Consider the following 12,067-nt stretch of genomic DNA (forward strand, 5'->3'; position numbering starts at 1 on the left):
AAAAAATATGTTTTGTTTCTATATTGTTATTAAGGAATATAGAGTTTGATTTGGAGGGGAGTGCAGAGAGATGCAGCAGGTTGGGAAGGTGGAGGTGTCGCCACATCGCTGTAGATTACACACCGAACACCCAAACGTGCAACCAGCGACACCATGGCAACAACACTCTTCTCAGTCCAGGCAGGTGATCAGCTTAGTAGATAAGTGATCTCTCTTTTTTTCACTTTTCTCTCTCTCTTACACACACAATCCCGAAACTATTTTCTCTTCCTTCTAGGAAACATTGGGTCCTTGTTTCTCGTTCCGTTTGAAATGAGTCTGTTCAGCTGAATTGGCAGAAGGCAGTGGTCTACACACACATACACTAGGGGTCTAAAGGGTAAACCATCCAAACCGCGCTGTTGGATTTGTTCAACACAGACATCCGAATGAGCGCCGCAGTCTTTCGCCGTTCTTTCCAAAACAGGTTCCAAAATGGTTGCAGGTTTATGCACCGAGACGGGAGCCAGGATGGCTCTCCACCTCCAATTACCTGATGTCATCGGCTCTTGAGGGAGCCCTCACCCAATCGGTGTAAAGTACTGAGTAGCATTGTCCAAAACCTTTGTATTTGATTGCTTATGTTTGGATATTCTAGTCTAAATAGAGTGACCGGAGCCAAAATGGCTCCAGGTGGATTGGCAGTGACCTGAGCCAATATGGCAGCCGGTGCAGCATGTCTGGCGTGTAGCGGAGGGCCTCTGGTTTTAATGGGCAAGCGGCAAACAGTCAGGACAAGGCTTGTTTCTCCTGAAACTGGACCTGAATGACTTCTACAGTCTCTGAGACAGATGGCGGAGTTATTAAGGATACGCATGGAGAGAGGGAATTACAGAGATGAGAGGAAAGAAAGCGGGAAGAGGTGTGAACAACTATGAATACACAAAGCATTTGCTCTGTTTGAATGAAGTGACACTGCAACATACCAGATCAGTATGCAGGATCATTGCATTCTCCACAAACTAGGACATGCAAAATTGGAATGGGGCTCAAAATAAATAGAAATAAATTCATTGGGCATGTTTTCATTAATTACATTATGTGATTTGCATAATTTTAGTCAATAAGATGCAAAAAAGCAGGCAAGGTGTGCAAATATACAATGCTATCAGTGGGCACGGATATTGAATTCCTTTTCACAATCTCTAACAAGGGTCTAAGTGTGTAGGGGGAGGGGCATTATAAACCTTATTGCCTTATGAATATTAATTAGGTGACATAACTCCCACCCAGTAATATGTATATCGTATACAGGTATAGTAAGTGGGAGGGGAAAAACCTACACATTTGAGAGCTGGCATCTCATCCAAATCACAAAGACACACGTCATATTAGAATCAGCCACAATTTCACACGCACACAGTGTCTACACATCCTCTTCCGACCATTTCATCTGCCTCCCATCATGACACAAGCCACAAGCCGCACAGTTGACTGAGTCGGTCAGTGAAAAGCAGTACAGTTCAGAGCTAGAAAATTGATCTCCATATCAATTATAGAACTGCTGGGGTCTTTTTCCTTCCTGGCTGGAGAAGCCTGGAGAAATTGCTTGGCTATAGCCACGGCATATTTTTCACCACTTTAGGCAAAAATCTATGTCGATTACGCAGCCAATCGATGGCCTGCGTGTCTCTTGCTGAGCGGTGCTGCTAAACGCATCAATGATGAGCCCAGTGTGGGCGGCAGAGACAGGGATGGAAAAGAGAGACAGAGAGGGAAAACGGTGAGGGAAATAGAAATTGAGAGGGAGGGTGAGACAGGCAGGCGGGGACATTAAGGGTGAGACAGGGAGGAAAACAAAGGGTGAATTAGAGTGAGACAGGGAGGAAAATAAAAGTGGTGAGACATGCTGGGAGGGGAAATAAGAGTGAGACGATGAGTAAAATGAGAGAGAGAGTGAATGAGAGTGAGACGGAAGGAAAGACAATAAAAGTGAGATACGGAGTATTGGTACAGTACATAAAGAGAGTAAGACAGGGAATGAAGGACAATGAGAGTAAGAAGAAATAAAAGGGGAGCAAGGAAAGTAAGACAGGCAGGGATGGAAAATAAGAATGAGACCGAGAGTATGATAAAGAGACATAATGAGAGTGAGACTGGGAGTAAATGGCAATAAAAGTAAGACAGAGCCGACATAAAAAGGTGGAAGGAGAGTGAGACAGGCAGTAAAATATAGAGACATCATGAGAGTGAGACAGGAAATAAAGGACAACGAGAGTGAGACAGGAAATAAAGGACAACGAGAGTGAGACAGGAAATAAAGGACAACGAGAGTGAGACAGGAAATAAAGGACAACGAGAGTGAGACAGGAAATAAAGGACAACGAGAGTGAGACAGGGAATAAAGGACAATGAGAATTAGAGAGGGAAAAAATTAAAGAGTGTGAAGGAGGGTGAGACAGAGAGGAAATAAAGGGGAAGAAGGAGAGTAAGACAGGCTGAGGATAAATAAGAGAGAGACATAATGAGAGTGAGACCAGGAACAAATAAAAGCGGAGGAAGGAGAGTGAGACAGGGAATAGACGACAAAGAGAATGAGAAAGGGAGGAGATAAGAGTAAGAGGGTGAGACAGTGAGGAAATAAATGAGGAAGAAGGAGAGTAAGACAGGCTTTGATGATCAATAAGAATGAGACATGGCATGAACTAGAGAGACATAATGAGAGTAAGACAGGGAAGAAGATAAAAGAAGGAAAGTAAGAGTGAGAGAGGGAGTAAGAGAGAGAGACAATGAGAAGAAATAAAAGAGGAGGAAGGGGAGTAAGACAGTCTGGGATAGAATATAGGAATGAGGCAGGGAGTACGATAGAGAGACATATTGAGAGGGTGATGGGGAAGGAAAAACAATGAGAGTGAGGCAGGGAGTAAAATATAGAGACATAATGATTTTGTGAGAAATAAACAATGAAAATTTAGACATAATGAGAGTGAGAAAGCAGGATAAGCAACAAAAGAAGAGGAAGGAGAGTACAAATATGTAGGGATAGGGTGTAAAATATAGAGACACGATGAGAGTGAGACAGGCAAGGAGGAAAAGCGAGACAGGGAGTGAGATGGAGTGACATAATGACTGTGAGACAGGTAAGAAATAGAAGAGGAGCAAGGAGAGCGAGACTAGAGACAGGCAATACAGGACAGGGAGGAGATCAAACAGGACGGAGGAGAGTAAGACAGGCTTTGAGGATAAACAACGGAGTAAACTAGAGATACACAATGAGAGTGAGTCAGGAAGGCAGAGAGGCAAAGAGTGAGACAAATGGAGGGGAAGAGATGTGAGGAATGAGAAAGACAGGTAGAGAGACAGACAGAGAGATGCTCTCTTCTCTACATGTCAATAGTCCAGTCCGAGTGTGTGTGTTTCCTGATGTAATCGGCTGCTGGAGTGTGTGAGCATGTCCTGTGTCACTAGTGGAGCGTAGCAGAAGCTGTGATTTACAGGACGCTGGGGGTGGGGGGGGGGGTTGTGTGTGGCGAGAGAGGCAGAATACTGGTTTGAAGTATGAGGATGTTGTAACCAAGACTTCCAAACCGCAGTAAATGACATCTCCATTTCCATTTCTCATACTGAGCTCAGACACAAATACCAGAGCACTCTTCAATCCCCCATAATGCATTTCTACGATATCTTAAGCCTACGCATCATACCACCGGTTTAGGTAAAGTTCTCGAGAGTATTGTAGAGTGCATTCTTATGGTACTGCACAAGCAAACTGTTTTATGTAACACCAAGTGTCTTTGTCGCTCACAAAATGTCAAAGCAAATCACGAACGCCGCAGCTAGCCGTCCCGCTGCGTTAGACTTATTGACGTCAGAATTCCGATACCGAGGTTTGCCACACTTTACATCAGCGAGCCGTCCGTCGTGACATCAGCGCTCGAGCCGAAGCAGAGGTTTGGCATTCACCTAGCGCCTGTCATGCTTATCTGGCTAGCCTCCTCCTAATGTCTGTCACGCCAAGGTAGCCGCCTTCTCTTTTTCTGTTCGCTCTTCTCCTCCATGACATGAATACAAATGTGCTTTAAAAAAAACCCAAGGCATCATTTCTCCCCCACCCCCAACATCCCCGCATCTTTGTGTGATAGGCACCTCTAAATGAATTTGCAATCATCTCGCCGGCTAGGCGCACGGGGCTGGCGCACACATTTCCACCTATTCAAAAAGATATTAGTGCGGAGAAGACGTCGGATGGCGAGAGCATTCAAAAGAGGGATGCTTTTGAAGAGAGATTTCTGAATCCGTCTTTTGCTCTCTTTCTCCTCTATGGCTCAAAAAATCCCAGCTGACCAAAACGCGTCTCGTCTCCGATGAAATAATGAAACTATTATGACCGCAGTCCCGTATCTCAGAATGAACTAAACTGTCATCTAACTAAATGTGTTTTATGTTTGCTGTGAGTTTTAGCCGTACCCTTAACACAGCCGTAATTTATGCATTGGATATTTGACAACTGTGAAAAATAAATCCATTTATTTCCTTTGCTGCCTCTCTCTGGAGGCACATCCCTCCAACCCACCGATCAAATCCCCACCCCTCCTCCATTTCTTCTTCTCCTCCTTCAACAGCCCATCTCCAAGGCCTCTCATTCGCTCCATTTCTCAGTCCAAGCCCTTCCAATCTGCTTCCCCTTGTCTCTTTTTCATTGGCACTCTCTTGGTATTTATTGGTAGTGTGTATATGGATCTTAGCGTTCTGAAGGCCTCGGCAGTGGACACATGAGAGATATCAATGGATTTGTACTGTGTGTGTGAGTAGATGGGTGGGCAATAGGCAATAACCATGAAAATCAATATCTTGTTAATACAACTCATATGATAACATTGTAAATTATTTAGCGCCCATTTTAAATTTTCCTTTAAAGGGACAGTTCATTTAGAAGTAAAAATTATGTCATCATTAACTCACCCTCGAGTTGTTCCAAATCTTTCTTTATGCTGTTGAACACAGAGAAAGATATTTGGAAGAATGCTTGTAACCAACAGTTCTTGGTCACCATTGACCACCATAGTAGGAAAAAAATCAATGGTAGTCAAAAGTGCCCCAGAACTGTTTTCTTTCCTACATTCTTCAAAATATCTTCTTTTGAGTTCAACAGAACAAAGAAATTATGAAGTAATTTTTCCTACTATGGTAGTCAATGATGGCCGAGAACTCTTTGGTTACTGACATTCTTCCAAATATCTTTCTCTGTCTAAAAATATCTCTTCCTGTTTATGTAAACTAGTTTATAGATATCCTGAATGCTAACATATTCATACTCAAGCCAAAAAAACTTTTATACGTATTTTAGGGATATTCAATGGTTAGGAGGCTGTGTTCATCTGGTTAATTCATGGTCACCAACCCGCTTAGTTGACCTTACATTTACCTCCCTTACTTGTCATCATAGGCTGAGGTTTGAAGGCGATTTGGCTTTGAAGGCGATTTGGCCCTGTGCTCCTCCTGACCTTTCTCATGAACTCGATCACTGGCTTTTGCCTTACAACCAGGCTTACATCAAACACAAAACAAACAAACAAACAAAAAATAAACACAGGTTGCCTTGTGAAATCAGGCAAGGGGATGAATTTACTCTCTCTTTTAAAACACAGTGGAAATTTTAAATCCACTTGACTTTCGGTTTATGTGTAATTGTTATTAAACTCACGGGCCACATAACCACTGTGTTTTTCTATGAAAATGTATTGAACTGTTTTTAATACGATTTATTCAGTGTTTCATCATGTACGAAACTTTGGTTATTTATGCAATGCATTATGAAGTACATTGAGGCAGAAAAAAGGATACTGTGCAGTCCTCAACTAAAGCAATAGGTGACCACAGTGATTTTAGCATGAGTAAAAAAATAGGTGGTGTAATTACTTAAAACCCCATTAACCATGGTAAAATCACTGTAACACACTCTGTAGTGTATTACTTCACTGAAGCAGCGCATTAAATATGAAAGACTTGGTTCGATAAATAGTTTAAAGTATTAACCTTAGCACATTAATATACTGTACAATGTGCAGAGATAGCTGCATCTTACAGTGGCTTCGACTTGTCTTCCAATCAGAATGCAGAGTCAGAAAATGATGTTTTATTTAATGATATTTAAAAAATATTTCCAAAAACAGTAGTGGACAAAAGTGATTTCCTGGAAAGCATGTTTGTACAAGATTTACTTTTAATGCCCCCTCAGTTTAGATTAAACCATCAAAATATGAGGTTATAGTTATTATATTATTATTATTGTTGTTGTTAATAATAATAATAATAATCATATATTTATTATTATTATTCATTTGTTGATCCTCTCTTGTGGTAATATTTTGTTGTAATTTTCCTGAATTTTGATTGTAAACTTTGCACATGTGTCGTGAGTCATTTTTTCCTTAAATTATTCTCAAAGCTTCAAACACACCAATGCAACATGCATACACAATTAGTAATGTACTGTATCTTTAAAAATATATATTTTAATAAAGAGCAAAGATGTCAATTGTCCAAAGTTGGACATCACGTTTGGGCATTTCTGTATGTGTATGAAACAGCCTTACTGTCATCAACTACTGACACCAAATCCTTGAAAATATATCTTTAAAAAAAAAGAGAATAATCTATATCTATATACAGCCTATAGAATACAAGCAGCATCACTGAAAAGTAATACTCATAACTCTCTTTCAGCTTGTCACGATGCATTAGGATTCAAGGCACACCGAACAATAGCTCTCCTTGTTTAAAATTGCTTCTGCCCATCTTCCCAAATTTAGTCTCGATGTCAGCTAGTGACCGGTTTGTATACACTGAAAAGAGACAGAGAGATTGCCTGTGTGTCACGCCGGAGATGATTGGATAACCTTTGGTGTGAGGCGGACAGAAAGAGAAAATCACTGCAGGTTTTTGGAACAGCTGGTAGTGTAAAAGCGCTCTGCTACCGCCGTGGTGGGCACAGACTGAGAAACCCCCCAGGCTGAATAGAACCGCCCCCCAAAAACACACACACGCAGCGCTCAAATCATCGCACAGTCGCTGCCGAGAGTGACATTTTTGATAAATGGCGAGGTGAAAAGCGCTTGTTGCTTTGCATTGTGCACACGCACAAGAATCAGCGGAGGAAAGGACAAGAGAGAAGATATGAGATCAATTGTACTATCATTGATAGCGAGCCATTTCCACGCTATCCAATGACACATTCCACACTATCAACTCCCCTGCTCGCACCATCTCTCTCACAAATACGGTTTCAAGGACTAAGTATAACGGACACACAGCTGGTCCTCGACAGCACCGCTTTTAACCAACCCTCACGTACACACTGGCCAGAAATAACCCCAATAATAACATCACATCGCAACTTCATCCTCAACTCTCCGATCTCCTGGTTTTCACCGCCCGCCCCCCACAAACAAAAGAGAAGGTGATAGTAACACAGTAAGGTAAAGAAAACAGAGTAACGTGGTGCTGAAGAGAAAGACGCCGTATACTCACCCCCCCCTCCCTTTTCTTCTCACTCACTCTAGAAGCTCTCGCGTCCGAGCGTCTCCTTTTCCTCGCGCTTCGCTCACGTGCACAAAAACACGTTGAAGATCATCTGGGTTTTCATCATTTGTTTCCTCTCTTATTTCTCTCCAGGCTTTTGTACCCTCCCTTTTGTCCGCGCCGGGGCCGAAAAGTGCACACACATCCACACAAAGGGCTGCTCGTTCCCGCAGTAACCGGTCCCCTTCAGCATCTAGACACCAGGACAACATCAAAGCAACTTGGGGGGAACACTTCAGGGGCCCATTGTCTCCGGTCTGAACGCTTTTTCTCGCCACCGTCCCCCCTCCGGTTTGGGGGCACTTGGTACGGTCCGGGCATTCAAGCCGAGCAGCTTTCACACATGCAGGGGAAGCTTGTCTCAGGCAATTGCTGACAAGCTACAAACAAGGCAGCCGTCCCCCTTCCTCGTGTGTTAACATCTCTTTTTTTCCCTTTCGGTGTGCGTTTTAAACCCTCTCAGACCAGTTGATGAACTTTATTTAAGAGCTCAAGCCACTGAAGTGTTGGGCTTGCCGAGCTACTTGTTATTCAAAGTAATGTCTTGCACCAAAAGTCAAGGCGAAAAAAATGTTATGTTTATAAATGTAGTGAGGTTGGTGCCTAAAACAAAATCTACAGTAACGGCTACTGTTGGTACACGGTTGGGGGGCTCCTTCTCGCTTTTGCTCTCTCTGTCCATCTCTGTTACTCGTGTAGCTCTCAGGGAGAAAAAACACACACGCGAGAGGGGGACGAGAAAAGTGAGAAGGGAACCGGTGGGGGGGGGGCTAGCGTTCGTCGTCTCATCTGGGTTCTATAGCAGCGGGGCGAGAAACTGTGGAAAAGGGTGGGGGGGGGTCAGGGGCCGTGAAAGTAGGGAGAAAGCGAGGAGGGGCTGATGCGAGGTGGGGGGAGGTGGAGGATTAAGAAACAATAAATCTTAAGTCCTCAGACTGAGGTTTGAAGAGTTATGGGCCATTCAAATCACGTTTGGAAGTTCCCGTCTTGTTCCGACAACGTTTCCAAAATCGCTGAACGAGGGTAAAATCCAGAAACTGAGAAAGACGTGCTGGAGGACGCGAAATACTGAGGGAAGGAAAATAAGACAGGGAAAGGAGGGGTAATGGCTGGGAAATAGACAGATGTGTCAATCAGATGCAATTGTAAGCAGATGGGCACCAAGAGGCCAGCAGCCGCCTTCCCAGTTTAACCAGAAACTGCAACAAAGCTACTAAAAGAAAAGGTCAACAACAACAAAAACACAGATGCTTCAAAACTAATTGTTTCTTTTAAAGATTTACAATGCATAAAATGTGAATTTGGCTATTTTTACTCAGTATAAAAGTGATTTGCATAAAGAAATATACATTTCAGCATTTCTGGTTAAAATGTTGTACACGGGAGACTGGTCATGTGGTCTAGGAAAAAAATCTTGGAAAGTTTTGATGGTGGCTGCCGTGTTAAAGGTCCGTGTAGCGAGGAAGGCGGGACGAGAGCCGTGGGGCAGGAAGGCAGGGCCGGTGGCGTGAGTGATTATGAGTATCAGCTGTACGCGCACCGGTCCCGCATGCCTCACGGGGAGCTAGGGAGCATAAGAGGACGAGCGACGGGACTGCCGAGGAGAGAGGACCGGGCCCGGAAATGTTAAGTTTTATTTATGTTTGTGTGGCCGGCAGTCGACCGTGAGGTGGCTGCCGGTCTTTTATTCTTGGATTGTTTGTTTATTTTTCATTAAAGTTTGTTAAATGTTCGCCGGTTCCCGCCTCCTTCCTTCCCTACATTGAACTTTGTTACATTGGTGCCGAAACCCGGGATGGAAGGAAGTAGGGGTGCCGCGGCCAGGGGGTCTGGTCCGTCCGGTTCGCCGTTTGCGGAGGTGATTTCTTCACTTGCGGTCCTCCATCAGGAACAACATAGAGCGTTGCTGCAGCTCAGGGAGGACCAGGATGTACGTTTCCAGGCGGTCCTCCTGGCTCAGCAAGAGGTACAGCTGATACTCATAATCACTCACGCCACCGGCCCCGCCTTCCTGCCCCGCGGCTATCGTCCCGCCTTCCTCGCTACAGTCCGGTTGAATGCGCAGTTTCTGCCAATCTCATTTTAATCTCGAGTACCTATAGAGTAGTATTGCATACTTCGTATCTTCGAAGAGTATTTGGTTTGATCACAATTCTAAAAGATAGATACAGCTGTACGATTATTTCCCAAATCAGACGACCTCCTGGGGGTGTGCAGGGGGGAGGAACTAAATCACGAGCACACAACACATCATAACATTATCCCTGCATAACTGTTGATTCACTATAAGTTTGTGTTGTTTACGTTATGCACGTACGCGCCGATTGCCAACAAAACACAGACATCTTAGTTCTGTGTCAACTGCCGTAGTGTTTCAAAAGGGAGGGGAGAGGGGTGGAGTGAGCTGTTGGTTGGAATTTGAAACCTCATTGCTAGATGCCGCTAAATTTCATACACTGGACCTTTAAGTGTCATGAGTTAACTTCATGCCTTTACAGCATTAAGTGTTAGTATAACGTCCAATAAAACTGGGATGAATAAGAGCTCCTGATTCATCTTTATGGATGTGGCTAGATTGGATACAGCTACGGCCAAAATCTTGTGATATCTCGCCGGACACGCACTGTTTTCATCCTAATCCTACCCACAAACCTTTAAGCCTAAAGGCAGGTTTTTACTTCTGTGTCGGACCTACGCCGTAGCCTCTACGCTGTAGGCAACGCGCAGGTTTTTGTTTATACTTGTACGTTGTTATCCGCGCGACAGGCAATGGCCACTAGGCGTCAGTGTCCACAGGCGGGTTGCTTGTGTAACCAAGACAAGAGCTGAAGAAGAAGCGGTTCGTTGTGTAAGCTGTCTGAAGCATTTAGCAGTGATAGCGGCAAGGAAACAGTCACTTGCAGTTTGAGTCGTTACATACAGAAGAACACATAATTTATTTATATAATTCATTCATTCATGCGTTTGAGTTAACCCGACGCTATCACAGAGTTTTTTTACCTGAAGGGAGGGGGTTAAAGCAGACCAATCACAGCGCTTGCAGTCCGCATCGCATTGACGCGCTGTTTTTGGAGAGGTGCGCGTCAGGCTACCACGTAGGGTACGTGTCTCTGCGTAGGCCCAACGCAGAAGTAAAAATCCGCCTTAAACCGAAGATTTCGTGAGATTTTTGGCCGTAGCTGTATCCCATCTAGCCTTGACCATCTTTTACTGCTTATGATTTCCAGTAAACCAGTGTGTGCGGATGACGGATCGATGGAAAAAATAAAAACGGTGGCCGATGTCATTACAAAAAGCAAGTTCAGAAGCAAATTTCTTTTCTTTTATGCATATTTTTGTATACATTTTTTCAGCTTTTGATTTCATTCTTTTACTAATAGAATATGCATTGAATATGCAAATCCACATTGCGGCATTCAAATACTTTAAATGCTTTCTTGTTAAGCTAGATCATTACAAATAATGCCACAATGCCTTCAAACTTGATTTGAAACTAGTTTGTCGGCATAAAACTGAAGCTGCGATGGTGTTTTCATCCCTATTGTGATGTTTGCTTGGCTTCTGGACTGAGAAAAAAATTTGGTCAGAGCATCCCATATGTTTTTGATTAGTTGAGGGCACATGAATTAAAGGGGTCATATGGCACGTATACCTGTTTTTCTGTGTCTTATGTGTGTTATAAGTTGCCCATGCATGTATTAGACACGTAAAATTGCAAAAATGAAAATGTCAGAACAAAAGATGCATTCTATCTAAAAGTGAATGCTCACCCAGACCTGACTGAAACACCTCGTGTAACCACACCCCCACAAATCTACGTCAGTTCGTGGTATGATTTGACTAAGACCTCCCAAATGTATACGCAAGTAAGGTGGGCGTACCTGTCAGTACAATTGCTTTGGAACCTGATGTTCCAAATATGGTAAGAGGCGTTACGTTTCCATCACACGCTTGCAGTATTCCACCAATCACTACGCACTGGTTAACTGACCAATCATAGCACACCTCGCTTTTCAGAGCCATGAGCTTTGTAAAAAATCTGCGTTTCATAGAGGCGGGGCAAAGAGGAGATACAAACATACACGGTATGTGGAAAATACAGCGTTTTTGATCCTTAAATCGTGTATACACATTGCATTACATCTAAAACAAACAATAATATTCGTTTTAGCTGTCATACGACCCCTTTAAAAAAATGACGAAGAAATAATTCATTATAAACACTGCAATATTTCTGGGAAAATATGAATGGTCAGTTTTGATTTCATGATGACTTATACATAGAAATTCTAATGGGTTTAATGGTTATAATGGGTGTTGGTTAAAATATCAACTTCAATGCTTTCTGTGGGTATCTACTGGTAATGTGCTGGGTTCTGTTGGTGGGATGTGATTCGGCGACTGGGAACCATCAGAGCACCATAAAAATTAAATCGTACTGGGATTAGACCCAAAACACACATTTTGTACTGGTTTTAATGGTAACAGCTGATGATTCATAAATGTG

At 43.2% G+C, this 12,067-nt stretch overlaps 1 protein-coding gene across 1 annotated transcript in view; it reads right to left on the reverse strand.

Annotated features, from left to right (window-relative positions):
- bcl9 (BCL9 transcription coactivator) overlaps nucleotides 1–7,846 on the reverse strand; it is an 87,114-nt gene extending 79,268 nt beyond the window's left edge. Inside the window, exon 1 of the mRNA XM_057331334.1 lies at nucleotides 7,510–7,846. The gene's annotated coding sequence lies outside the window, so the exon portion shown is untranslated. The remainder of the gene's footprint in view (nucleotides 1–7,509) is intronic.
- Between the last annotated feature and the right edge of the window lie 4,221 nt (nucleotides 7,847–12,067).

The sequence above is a fragment of the Triplophysa rosa genome, linkage group LG4 (genome assembly GCF_024868665.1).
Source record: "Triplophysa rosa linkage group LG4, Trosa_1v2, whole genome shotgun sequence".
NCBI lineage: Eukaryota > Metazoa > Chordata > Actinopteri > Cypriniformes > Nemacheilidae > Triplophysa > Triplophysa rosa.